The sequence below is a fragment of the Saccopteryx bilineata genome, chromosome 3 (genome assembly GCF_036850765.1).
Source record: "Saccopteryx bilineata isolate mSacBil1 chromosome 3, mSacBil1_pri_phased_curated, whole genome shotgun sequence".
In the NCBI taxonomy this organism is placed as follows: domain Eukaryota; kingdom Metazoa; phylum Chordata; class Mammalia; order Chiroptera; family Emballonuridae; genus Saccopteryx; species Saccopteryx bilineata.
Genome location: NC_089492.1, coordinates 159,868,085 through 159,882,851, shown reverse-complemented (window position 1 = coordinate 159,882,851; position 14,767 = coordinate 159,868,085).

Here is a 14,767-nt window from a genome sequence, read left to right as displayed (position 1 = left end):
CCTCTTGTTTCTTGGTTCTTTTTCATATACCATCTGCTCCACCCTCCTGCTTCAGCACCCAGACTCAGTTTTTGTTTTTTTGTTTTTTTGTTGTTTTTTTTCTGAAGCTGGAAACGGGGAGGCAGTCAGACTCCCGCATGCGCCCAACCGGGATCCACCCGGCATGCCCACCAGGGACCAGGGAGCGATGCTCTGCCCATCCAGGGCATCACTCTGTTGCAATCAGAGCCATTCTAGTGCCTGGGGCAGAGACCAAGGAGCCATCCCCAGCACCCAGGCCATCTTTTGCTCCAATGGAGCCTCGGCTGCGGGAGGGGAAGAGAGAGAGAGAGGAAGGAGAGGGGGAGGGGTGGAGGAGCAGATGGGCGCCTCTCCTGTGTGCCCTGGCCGGGAATTGAACCTGGGACTTCCGCACGCCAGACCGACGCTCTACCACTGAGCCAACCAGCCAGGGCCCAGACTCAGTTTTGTTTGTGTTGCCCTGAGCGAATGCTGCACGCATCCTTTCCAGTCTCCCTCACTCCATCTTCAGTCGAACTCGGACTGAGAGAAATGACTTCATTCCTTTCCAGTCACCCCCTTCCTCTTACCTTAAACTTCACAAGGAAAAGCTGTGATTGATTATGAAAGGAATTACTGTAGGTCTGTTGCCTTGGTTACAACTCACTTCAGTTGAGGGAATTGGGAATCCAAAGCTCAGAATCTTCCTCAGGTTTTTTAGAGGAAAGGTATGGGACTGGGAGAAGCAAGCTTGAGATTGGTTGGTCCTAGGATTCACTCTCTTGCTTTCCCTGGACATGGCCCATTTTCATCTCATAACACACATAAATTAATTACTGAAATTCAGCACACCAAAAAATAAGTCTGCCTATCTGACCAAAAAAGAAAAAAAGTATAATTTTAATTGATTTACCAAAAAAAAATGTAGTTACCTTTTTTTGCTCCAAAGTGACTTTAAAATATCAGCCTGACCACACAGTGGCTCAGTGGATAGAGTGTTGGACTGGGACACAGAGGACCTAGGTTTGAAACCTTGAGGTCACCGGCTTGAGTGCAGGCTCATCCGGCTTGAACATGGGCTTACCAGCTTGAGTGCAGGGTTGCTGGCTTGAGCACAGAATCATAGACATGACCCCATGGTCGCTGGCCTGAGTCCAAAGGTTTCTGGATTGAAGCCCAAGGTTGCTGGATTGAGCCCAGTGTCACTGAGTTGATCAAGGGGTCACTCACTCTGCTTTAGCCCCTAGTCAAAGGCACAGACAAGAAAGCAATCAATGAACAACTAAAGTGCTGCAATGAAGAATCGATGGCTTCTCATCTCTCTCCCTAACTGCCCCCTATCTGTCCCTCTCTGTCACAAATAAATAAATAAATAAATCAGATGCCTATACTTGTATATAGGAACTTCTGGTACCGAGAGTTAACCATCAGATGCAATCTTATGTAACGTGACCGATCAGACCCAACTCGATTGAATAACATATTTATGGCTCAAGACAGGCATTCACACCCTACCACTGTGTTGTGTTGGCTGTTGTCATATTATTTTACAATCTAAGGGAAAAGAGGTCAGTGTCCCCTGACTAAATAGGTAATCCATGTTTTAAAAATTCTTGCTGCACACCAGTTGAAAATCGCACTTGAGTGTTGATCTTAGAAAAGCATGGAGACTTTTCCTCTTCTGCAAGGTTGTTCTTCAACTCTTACTGTGACCAGAACTAGGCAAGGAGAGGAGGTGCTCATTCCAAGGTATGTAGGTAGGGGAGCTTTGGAGAAGAACAAGTTAACTGAATATTGCTCCCTTCCCTATCACTAGTCCCTGTCTTGTTATGATTGTATAAATATTTATGCAGCAGCTATTGAGCAATGCCCTGGGCAGTTGGTCAAACTTCAGGAGTTTATAGTATCCAGGAGGAACTTGCACATACGGGTACACCAAAACAGGTGCAGTTAAGGGTTCCAGTTCTCTGAAAAAGTGATATAGAACATAATGTGGAAGAAAATTAAGAGGTTACTGTGGGTTAGAAGTGGTAGGGAAAGTTTCACCTGAGCACAAGGGCCTTGAGCTATGCAGATGGTCTTTCAGATAACAAGGAGGAACAGGTGCTGAAATGGAGGGAGATCTGAGTGAGACTTCTTGAATAGGTGTGGGAGAGGCAGCAGTGAAAATTCTGACTGCTAGGCTGAGGAATTTTTATTTAAATTGTAAAGAATGAGAGGCCCTGGCCAGTTGGCTCAGTGGTAGAGCATTGGCCCAGTGTGTGGAAGTCCAGGGTTCGATTCCTGGCGAGGGCACACAGGAGAAGCACCCATCTGCTTCTCTTTTTTTTTTTTTTTTAAGCTGGAAACGGGGAGAGACAGTCAGACAGACTCCCGCATGCGCCTGACCGGGATCCACCCGGCACGCCCACCAGGGGCGACGCTCTGCCCACCAGGGGGCGATGCTCTGCCCCTCTGGGGAGTCGCTCTGCCGCGACCAGAGCCACTCTAGCGCCTGGGGTAGAGGCCAAGGAGCCATCCCCAGCGCCCGGGCCATCCTTGCTCCAATGGAGCCTTGGCTGCGGGAGGGGAAGAGAGACAGAGAGGAAGGAGGGGGGCGGGGTGGAGAAGCAAATGGGCGCTTCTCCTATGTGCCCTGGCTGGGGATCGAACCCGGGTCCCCCGCACGCCAGGCCGACGCTCTACCGCTGAGCCAACCGGCCAGGGCCCCATCTGCTTCTCTAACCTTACCCCTCTCCTTCCTCTCTCTTGTCTCTCCTCCTCCCGCAGCCAAGGCTCCATTGCAGCAAAGTTGGCCCCGGGCACTGAAGATGGCTCCATGGCCTCCGCCTCAGGAGCTAGAATGGCTGGTTGCAGTGGAGCAACACCCCAGAAGGGCCAAGCATCACCCTCTGGTGGGCATGCCCGGTGTATCCTGGTTGGGCACATGTGGGAGTCTATCTGCCTCCCTGCCACTTCTCACTTCAGAAAAAAAAAATTTTTTTAATTGTAAACAATGAGGAACCATAGAATGTTTTTGTCTTAAGCAGGACATAAAAGAATAATTTAGAGACTTACCTGTTGACAAAGTTCATCAAAGTGAGTAGAAAAAGCAGACTGGTTAGACTAATAATTTAGGGGTAAGAGATGAAGGAAGAGAATTAAGATGGTAATTAAAAAGAAAGACTTATGGTAGAACAAATTATTGAAGTGAATGAATTGGCGGGTCTTTACGGGAGGAAATTGGGGAGTCTTAGTTTTTATGTTAACGAAATATGATAATTTAGATGAAAAAATCAATTATATATATTTTACATACAGTAGTGATGCCAATTTTGTAAAACAAACTACACAGAAACAAGATGCAGCAGCCTTACCAGGCAGTAGCGCAGATAGAGTGTCGGACTGGGACGCTGAGGACCCAGGTTCAAAACTCCAAGCTTGAGCGCGGGCTCATCTGGTTTGAACACAGCTCACCAGCTTGCACCAAGGTCACTGGCTTGAGCAAGGGGTCACTTGGTCTGCTGTAGGCCCCCTGTCAAGGCACATATGACAAAGCAATAAATGAACAACTAAGATGCTGCAATGAAGCATTGATGCTTCTCATCTCTTTCCCTTCCTGTCTGTCCCTCTCTGCCCCTCTCTCTGTTTCTCTCTGTTTCTGTCACTAAACAAACAAAAATAAGATGCAGCACAATTAAAACAATTATTATAGCTAAATGGTGAGATGGGAGTGAGAAGGCTGTTTTTTTCTATATGTCCTGCAAAGATGTCAGGGTCTGGGATTTTACTCTGCTTACTTTACCCTACCCAATCAACTGGCAGGATTCCCAGGACACACAGGTGGCTTTATAAATCTGTCATGGAAATCCCACTAATTGTCCTTCACCTCCCTCAGGGCAATATCTTCACATGGCAAATAAGCCTCATGATCTGGCCCCTGATTTCTCCAACTCATTTTTTTTAAATTATTTTTTTATTTATTCATTTTTTAGAGAAGAGAGAGAGAGAGAGAAGTGGGGGAGGAGCAGGAAGCATCAACTCCCATATGTGCCTTGACCGGGCAAGCCCAGGGTTTCGAACCGGCGACCTCAGCATTCCAAGTCGACACCTTATCCACTGCGCCACCACAGGTCAGGCTCCAACTCATTTCTGACTTTGGCTCTAGCCACACATAATTCTGATTAACCAGGGATGCATCTTACTTGGCCTTCTGCATCTCTACACCCCATACCTACTCATCCTAGAAGCTTTGATGTGGAGACATGCACGCCTCTGTGGGCCCCATGATGCAGCTCTGATTATAGGTAGAGATGCAGTCTTATCCATGTTTAGAATTAAGGAAGAGTTGAGATTACAGTCAGTCAACTCAGGACCCCAAACAGTCATTTACCTGCTGTGCCTGTCATGCAAAGAGCGGCTACCATGTGAGAACTGGCCGCCAGCAGATGGGATTCTTTAGTTTAAGGCCCAGACTAAACCCTCCTTTAGGCTGGTTAAGGAGAAAACTTTTTTCCCTAATAGGAATTGAATCTGAACATGTTTTAAGCATAAATGATATTTCTGCTACACTTGTCATTACTCTTCAACATACTACTCATGCAGCTGCTGAGTGCAGAAGACACCCTCTATGGCAGGGGTTGGAAACCTATGGCTCGCGAGCCAGATGTGGCTCTTTTGATGGCTGCATCTGGTTCGCAGACAAATCTTTAATAAAAATAATAATAACGTTAAAAATATAAAACATTCTCGGCCCTGGCCGGTTGGCTCAGCGGTAGAGCGGTCGGCCTGGCGTGCGGGGGACCCGGGTTCGATTCCCGGCCAGGGCACATAGGAGAAGTGCACATTGGCTTCTCCACCCCCCCCCCTTCCTCTCTGTCTCTCTTCCCCTCCCGCAGCCGAGGCTCCATTGGAGCGAAGATGGCCCGGGCGCTGGGGATGGCTCCTTGGCTTCTGCCCCAGGTGCTGGAGTGGCTCTGGTCGCGGCAGAGCGACACCCCGGAGGGGCAGAGTATCGCCCCCTGGTGGGCAGAGCTTCACCCCTAGTGGGCGTGCCGGGTGGATCCCGGGCGGGCGCATGCGGGAGTCTGTCTGACTGTCTCTCCCCGTTTCCAGCTTCAGAAAAATACAAAAAAAAAAAAAAAAAAAAAAAAAAAAAATATATATATATATATATATATATATATATATATATATATATATATATATATATATATAAAACATTCTTATGTATTACACAATCCATTCATATCCTACCGCTCATGTTCATGGTTGCGGGTGGCTGCAGCCAATCACACCTGTCCTCCGGGACAACACCAAATTTTTATTGGATAATGCATCCCCTACACAGGTCGTCGTTTGGCTCTCACGGAATTACATTTTGAAATATGTGGCATTCATGGTTCTCTCAGCCAAAAAGATTCCTGACCCCTGCTCTATGGTCAGAGTGTGCCTCTAGTGGTGAACCCCAGCTCCTACTAATCCAATAGGTGTCTGTTATAATCCATTCAGATGCATGCAGGGCCTATTAGTTAAAACGTCTATTAACTAAGTTAGAGAAATTGAAATTATAGGATAATAAAACTGGAAATCTTGGTTTAATGTTTTACTCTTGAACTTGTCAATCTCAGCTATTCTGAAAGTTTTTCACCAGAGTTGAAGTCTCATTCATTCTTTTTTTTTAAAGATTTTATTTATGCCTGACCTGTGGTGGCGCAGTGGATAAAGCGTCAACCTGGAAATGCTGAGGTTGCCGGTTCGAAACCCTGGGCTTGCTTGGTCAAGGCACATATGGGAGTTGATGCTTCCAGCTCCTCCCCCCTTCTCTCTCTCTGTCTCTCTCTCTCTGTCTCTCTCTCATCTCTAAAAAATGAATAAATAAAATAAAAAAAAAAGAATTGCTTTAAAGATTTTATTTATTTACATATTTTTAAATGTTTATTTACTGATGTTAGCGAGAGAGAGAGACAAGAACACTGATCTGTTCCTCTATGTGCCCTGACAAGGGATCACACTGGTAACCTCTGCACCAGAACAGTGCTCTAACCAGCTGAGCTATCAGGTCAGGACAAGATTTTATTTATTGATTTTACAAAGAGAAGAGGCGGGGGAGTGAAAAGTATTAACTCATAGTTGCTTCACTTTAGTTTTTGTTGCTTGTTTGTTCTATGTTGTATGTGCCTTGACTGGGCAAGCCCAGATTTATTTTATTTTATTTTTTTTGCATTTTTCCGAAGCTGGAAACCGGGAGGCAGTCAGACAGACTTCTGCATGCGCCCGACCGGGATCCACCTGGCATGCCCACCAGGGGGTGACTCTCTGCCCCTCTGGGGTGTTGCTCTGTTGCATCCAGAGCCATTCTAGCGCCTGAGGCAGAGGCCACAGAGCCATCCTCAGCGCCGGGACCATCTTTGCTCCAATGGAGCCTCGGCTGCAGAAGGGAAAGAGAGAGACAGAGAGGAAGGAGAGGGGGAGGGGTGGAGAAGCAGATGGGCGCTTCTCCTGTGTGCCCTGGCTGGGAATTGAACCTGGGACTCCTGCACGCCAAGCCAACGCTCTACCACTGAGCCAACCGGCCAGGGCCAAGCCCAGATTTTGAACCAGTGACCTCCCCATTCCAGGTCTACCCTCTATCCATTGTGCCACCACAGGCCAGGCTCATTCATTCTTTAAGGAAAGATTTGCCAGTTAAAATAGATTCCAGATTAAACTGTTTCTTTAGTTTTTCAAGGACACAAGAAGCATGTCAATATCTCCTGTAAAGATTTTTTAATTAATTAATTTATTTATTCATTTTAGAGAGGAGAGGGAGAGACAGAGGGAGAGAGAGAGAGGAGGGACAGAGAGAAGGGGGGAGGAGCTGGAAGCATCAACTCCCATATGTGCCTTGACCAGGCAAGCCCAGAGCTTTGAACCGGCGACCTCAGCATTGCCAGGTTGATGCTTTATCCACTGCGCCACCACAGGTCAGGCTAAAGTAGTTTTTTATCATGGAATTTTCCTAACCAAAAGTAGAGTAGTATGGTGAACCACTACATACCCATCACCCAGCTTCAATCATTATCAAAAATAAATAAGCCCGATCTGTCTCACCTATACTTTCTACTTGCTCCTCTCTAACTTTCTCTCTACAGTTCTAAAGAATTAAGTTAAAATAAATCCAAGACATAATATCCTTTCATCCATAAATATTTCAACATATAACTAAGGAGATAAGGACTTTTAAAAAACATAAGCATAACAACATTATTATGACAAAATATTAATAATTCCTTACTAAAAACACCTAGTCAGTGGTCAAAGTTAGCCAGTCGTCATACAAATGAATTTTTACAAATACAGTCATATGCCACATAACAACATTTCAGTCAATGACAGACTGCATATACGATGGTGGTCCTACAGGACTATAATGGAGCTGAAATATTCCTATTGCCTAGTGACATCATAGCTATCATAATGTCATAGTGCAGTGCGTTACAAGTTTATGGTGATGCTGGTGTAAACAAACCTGCACTGCCAGTCTTATAAAAGTACAGCGCATACAATTATGCACAATACATAATACTTGATGCTGATAATAAACAACTATGTTACTGGTTTATGTACTTACTATACTATACTTTTTATTGTTATTTTAGAGTGCACTCTACTTATTCAAAATGTTTGCTATAAAACAGTATGCTATATTACTCCGGCAGCAGCCTCAGACATCTCGTGTTTACTGCATCTCTTGACGGCATCATTTTCTCTTTTGCTTGATTTAATCTCATGTTTTGTATAGCTGTACGGGCTTGTAGCATGGGCTATATGCTATATGCTACAGCCTAGGTGTGTGGTGGGCTATGCCATGTAGGTATGTGTAAGTGTTCAAATGATGAAATCACCTAACAATGCATTTCTCTTTCTTTTTCTTTTTTCTTTTTTTTTGTATTTTTCTGAAGCTGGAAACGGGGATAGACAGTCAGACAGACTCCCGCATGCGCCCGACCGGGATCCACCCGGCAGGCCCACCAGGGGGCGATGTTCTGCCCACCAGGGGGCGACGCTCTGCCCACCAGGGGGCGTCGTTCTGTCGCGACCAGAGCCACTCTAGCGCCTGGGGCAGAGGCCAAGGAGCCATCCCCAGCGCCCGGGCCATCTTTGCTCCAATGGAGCCTCGCTGCGGAAGGGGAAGAGAGAGACAGAGAGGAAGGAGAGGGGGAGGGGTGGAGAAGCAGATGGGCGCTTCTCCTGTGTGCCCTGGCCGGGAATTGAACCCGGGACTTCTGCATGCCAGGCCGACGCTCTACCACTGAGCCAACCGGCCAGGGCCTCTCTTTTTGTTTTTATTAAGTGAGATGTGGGGAGGCAAAGAGACAGACTCCTGCATGCGCCCCAACCTGGATCCACCCGGCAAGCCCCCTACCAGGCGATGCTCTGCCCATCTGGGACCGCTGCTCCATTGTTCACCAACCAAGCTATTTTGGCGCCTGAGGAAAGGCCATGGAGCCTTCCTCAGTGCTGGGGACCAACTTTGCTCGAACCATTCAATCCATGGCTGTGGAGAGGGTAGGGGAGAAAAGAAGAAGGAGGGGTGGTGAATCAGATGGTTGCTTTTACTGTGTGCTCTGACCCAGAATCAAACCCAGGACTTCCACACACCAGGCTGACGCTCTACCGCTGAACCAACTGGCTAGGGCTAACGATGCATTTCTCAAACCATACCCTTATCACATTGCAAGTTTTTTTTTTTTTTTTTACCCCTCTTTGAACTACCTCCAAGTTTTTGGCCTCTCTAGCAGACCAAAACATCTTTTATTAATTTATGTGATGCCTTCCATGTTGCTAACTATATTGGTCCTCATCTTACTTGATATATCAGCAGGATCTGACATTATGTTACTCCCTCCTTTTGCAATATTTTCTTCACTTAGCTTCAAAGATACTACTTTCTTTGAAGAAACTTTCCTGGTTGTCCTTACCAATGCTCTGTGATGCTCCATCTCCATCCTCTTCTGGTTCCTTCTTTTCTCTTTAACTTCTAAATGTTGAAGTGGTCCAGGGCTCAAATATAGAACCCCTTCTATTAGAGTTCACTCATTAGGTAATTTTAAAACGCCCTTACCATTAGCTAAAGACCCTATGTAATTTACCCTGTCACCTCATGACCTAAATACAATCTAAATATTGTGAAATTTCTATCCCAGACCTTTTTTCTGAAGTGGAGACTCATATCCACCCTTGACATCTTCATTTAGGTATCTACTAGGCATCTGAAACCCAACATGTCCAAAGTTGAATTTTGGTTCCTGCCCCTCTTAACCCATCTTCAGAAATAGTAACATTATTCTTCTAGTTGCTTAGAACCAACTCTGATGTCTTACTTAACAATCCCTTTCCTTGAGTCCTCTGAAAAATCTATTGGCAGATTCTGTCAGTTTTGTGCCTTTTGATATACTCAAAACCCAACTCTATGTCAACATTTTCACCTCTTGTTATAGTAGTCTTCTAACTGGTCTATCTCTTTCTGCTCTTTTTCCCTGCAATTGTTCTCAATGCAGCAACCAGAGCTATCCTGTTAAAACATTAAGTCAGCCTGACTGATGGTGGCTCAGTGGATAGAGCATACACCTGGAATGCTCAGGACCTAGGTTTGAAACCCTGAGGTTGCTGACTTGAGCACAACTCATCCGGCTTGAGTGTGGAGTTGCCAGTTTGAGCGTGGGATCATTGACATGACCCCATGGTTGCTGGCTTGAGCCCAAAGTTTGCTGGCTTGAAGTCCAAGGTTTCTGGATTGAGCAAGGGATCACTGGCTTGGCTGGAGCCTCCTGATCAAGGCACATATGAGAAGCAATCAATGAACAACTAAAGTGATGCAACTACGAGTTGATGCTTCTCATCTCTTTGCCTTCCTGTCTATTCCTCTCTCTAGCAAACAGACAAACCAAAACCAAGACAAAAAATCATTTTAAAAAAAATATTTTATTTATTGATATTTTTAGAGAGAGAGGAGTGAGAGAGAGAGACAGAGAGAGAGAGAAGGGGGAGGAGCAGGAAGCATCAACTCCCATATGTACCTTGACCAGGCAAGCCCAAGGTTTCGAACCGGCGACCTCAGTGTTCCAGGTCGACGCTTTATCCCACTGCGCCACCACAGGTCAGGCCGACAAAAAATCATTTAAGTCAGATTCTGTCAATCTTCTGTTGAAAACTTTCTTCTAACAGGTCGTTATCTCACCCAGAGTCCTTGATCTGTGAGGCTGTGTATGATCCAGCCTCTTTACTCCCTTTGCCTCTCTGGCCTATTTCTCCTTGTTGTGGCTCTTCCTCTATTCCAGCCTGTACTGGTCTTGTGCTTAAAGCAAAATCCTAACTCCTGGCATTTGCACTGCTCTTTCCCCCAAGTACCCTTCAGGTCTCTGTTCAAATGTAAGGTTTCCCTGATATTCTATTTATATAAAAAGAAATCATACCCACCCCGGTTTATTTTTCTCTGCAGTGCTTAACATTATTTGACTATATATTTAGTTATTGATCTATTGTCTGCCTTTCCCCAGAAAATGTAAGCTCCATAAGGGCAGGACTTTGTTTTGTTCCCTTCTAAGTACCCAGGATAGTACTTGACCCACAGGTAAATGAACAAATAGTTTTTATTTCTTTCTTTCATTATAAAGTTTCGATTTATTTTATTTTATTTTATTTTCATTTTTCTGAAGCTGGAAACAGGGAGAGACAGTCAGACAGACTCCCGCATGCGCCCGACCGGGATCCACCCGGCACGCCCACCAGGGGCTACGCTCTGCCCACCAGGGGGCGATGCTCTGCCCATCCTGGGCATCGCCATGTTGTGACCAGAGCCACTCTAGCACCTGGGGCAGCGGCCAAGGAACCATCCCCAGCGCCCCGGCCATCTCTGCTCCAATGGAGCCTTGGCTGCGGGAGGGGAAGAGAGAGACAGAGAGGAAAGCGCGGCGGAGGGGTGGAGAAGCAAATGGGCGCTTCTCCTGTGTGCCCTGGCCGGGAATCGAACCCAGGTCCTCCGCACGCTAGGCCGACGCTCTACTGCTGAGCCAACCGGCCAGGGCATAAAGTTTCAATTTAATGAAATGTGATTTTATCAGATTTTATCTTTTGTGTGAATTGTTGCAACTTGCATTATCTCCTAGCTGAAAAGCTTCTGACATAGTTCTAACAGGATGTCTTCTCTATTTGAAAAGATTATACAGGGGTGGGCAAAGTAGGTTTGCAGCTGTTTATATAGAAAATAATACACTAATTACAAATGGCCAATGAATATATGAAAAATTCTCATCTTCACTAGCTATTAGAGAAATGCAAATCAAAACTACAATGAGATATCACTTCACACCTGTTAGATTAGCTATTATCAACAAGACAGGTAATAACAAGTGTTAGAGAGGCTATAAAGAAAAAGGAACCCTCATTCACTGCTAGTAGGCATGTAAATTAGTATAACCATTATGGAAGAAAGTATGATTGTTCCTCAAAAAATTAATAATAGAACTACCATATGACCCAGCAATCCCTCTACTGGGTATATACCCCCAAAACTTGAAAACATTGGTTCATAAAGACACATGCACCCCCATGTTTATCACAGCATTATTTATAGTGGCCAAGACATGTAAACAACCAAAGTGCCCTTCAATAGAGGATTGGATAAAGAAGATGTGGTACATATATACTATGGAATACTACTCAGCCATATGAAACGATGATATAGTATCATTTACAACAACATGAATGGACCTTGATACCATTATACTGAGTAAAATAAGTAAATCAGAAAAAGCTAAAAACTGCATGATTCCACATATAGTTGGGATACAAAGTTGAGACTCATGGACGTAAGAGTGCAGTGGTTACCAGGGGTAGGGGTAAGGGGAAGGGTGTTAGGGAAAGGGTATAAAGAGGGACAAATATAAGGTGACGAAGGATGATTTGACTTTGGGTGATGGATATACAGCATAATCGACTGTCCAAATGATGTGGAGATGTTTACTCAAAATCTATGTACTCTTAATTTATTTTTTTTATTTATTCATTTTAGAGAGGAGGGGGAGAGAGAGAGAGAGAGAGAGAGAGAGAGAGAAGGGGGAGGAGCAGGAAGCATCAACTCCCATATGTGCCTTGACCAGGCAAGCCAGGGTCTATGACTCTTATTGATCAATGTCACCCTGTTAAGTTTAATTTTCTAAATACAAATAAAATAAAATAATAAAAAAGAAAATAATACAATAATCAATAATAACATAAGAACAAACTCTGTTTCATGTATTCACAACTGTAAACCTACTTTTGCCCACCTCTGTAGTTCTTTGTTCTCCAGGTTGAATCAAATCAATCTTTTCGGATCTAATTTTCATTATCTTATATTTTTTTACAGCCATTATATTTTGTATTCTTTGCAAGATCTTCATAGACTTTTAAAAGTTAATAACAAAGAACTATTTGCAATCTATTAAGTGACTGACTAAAGCTGAGAGGGTGACAGCTCTCTGCACAGATGTCATGGATCATGTTTTTCCAGAATAGCGATGACAGCATTCATTCAGTTCCTATTCCCTTTGTTTGGGTTGAATGTTTGTCTTCATTTACTTCTACATTTACAATATTAATTTAAAAAAACAAAAGAATACTAACTTATAGTTATCCCTGATGTTCAACTTATCTTTGAATTTGCATTATTCTGATTAACCAATAGCAATTTTTTTTGGATAAATTTTATAGTTTATGAAATACTCTTCTCGGCATTGGCCAGGTAGCTCAGTTGATTAGAGCACTGTCTGTCAGGGTTGTGGTTTGATCCCCGGTGGGGACACATACAAGAGTCAACCAATGAATGCATAAATAAGTGGAACAACAAAACAATGTTTCTCTCTCTGTCTCTCAAATCAATAAAAAAAATAATAAAATGAAATACTCTTCTTTTGATCTGATTTCAGCTACCTGTGCTAATTTAATTTTGTACAATATTAATTTAGCTACATGTGTTTTCTTTTATTACTATTGCCTGATATATTGCTTTTTGCTCTCCCTTAATTTTTACTTTTTTCACTTAATTTGGAGTGTTACTAGTTACACTGTGTAGTTGTTTTAAAAAAATTTCTTGTCTTGTTTTAAAAATATTTTTGGCCTGACCTGTGGTGGCGCAGTGGATAAAGTGTCGACCTGGAATACTGAGGTCGCCGGTACAAAACCCTGGGCTTGCCTGGTCAAGGCACATATGGGAGTTGATGCTTCCTGCTCCTCCCCCTGTTCTCTCTCTATCTCTCCCTCTCTCTCTAATAAAAATGAATAAATAAAATCTAAAACAGTAAATAAATAAAAAAATTAAAAAATATATTTTTGGCCTGACCTGTGGTAGCACAATGGATAAAGCATTGAACTGGAATTCTGAGGTTGCTGATTTAAAACCCTGGGCTTGCCTGGTAAAGGCACATATGAGAAGCAATTAGTTGATGCTTTTAATTACTACTTTCCTATCTCTTACTTCTCTAAAATCTAAAAAAAATAAATAAATTATTTTTGGTTATGGCCTGACTTGTGGGTGCAAGGGATAAAGCATTAACCTGGAGTGCTGAGGTCACCAGTTCAAAACCCCAGCTTTGCCCAGACAAGGCACATAGAGAAGCAGCTATGAATTGGTGCTTCCCACTCCTCCCCTAGACCTTTTCTCTCTCTCCTCTCTTAAAAATCAATAAATAAATCTTTAAAACATAATAAAAACATTTTGGTTATTTTTAAACTTGGAACTATTTTTCTGTGTTTTTATTATTATTATTTCCCCCTTTCCTATCTATTGTTATACAACCAATAACTTTTCAACATATCCATTGAAACTTTACCAATATCTAGGTGATATCTACAATACTCCTCTTCTCCTCTATCTCCAAGTTAGGTGTTCTGTTGCCATGTTTGGTCCCTTCCTCTTTTCCCCCTTCCCGCCAAGGTAAACACGTGGAATTTCCAGTTTTGTGTGTGTGTGTGTGTGTGTGTGAACTTGGCAACCTCCCTGCTCTGGGAAGACACTTCAACCAACTGAGATTCCCGGGGCCAGGGATTTTAATGTTGTTCTTGATTAACAAACCAAAATGGTTACTGGTTTTGTCTTCCAGTTTTGGGGAGATTTATAGTTAAAATTATTGTATTGATTTGTCAAAGTTTTTCTGGGCTCCTACCATGTGTCAGGGTCTGTACTGGGCTCAGGGATTGCAACAATTCACATTTCCTGCCCTAATTAAATGGGAGAGCTAGATACACAGATAAATGCAATTCAGAGGCATAAGGGCTTAGTTGTTAGTAGTTAAATGAACAAAGTACTATGAGGTACAGTGGGAGCTGGAAAAAAGTGATCCCACCACTTTTTGAAAATGACAGCATGGGAGCTGTAAAGCCAGAAGGCAGGGCCAAGGGCCACCATCACAGCCGCCTGGCCCATGCAGGTTCGCATTGGATTCGGACAGTCGGTAAAGAAACAATGGAGCCAAAAACTGATGGGCCATAGTCTTTAATTCTAGCTTGCACCTGGCGGGCAAGTAAAAATATACACTGGGCTCCAAAACCCACTCACATTCAGTGCTCACAAAGCCACTGACTTATCCGAGTTTCCTAGAATCAAAGGTTTCTAGCTCACCAGCCTTATTCTCCTCTGTTCCCCATCTCCTTCCTTATCCCAGATACAAACTGTACAAACTGGCACCTCACTCAGCACTCCGCCATCTTGGCTGCTTCTCCTGGCCACATGGCCTCTTTCTGCTGCTCTCTGCTCTGCTCCCTCTGC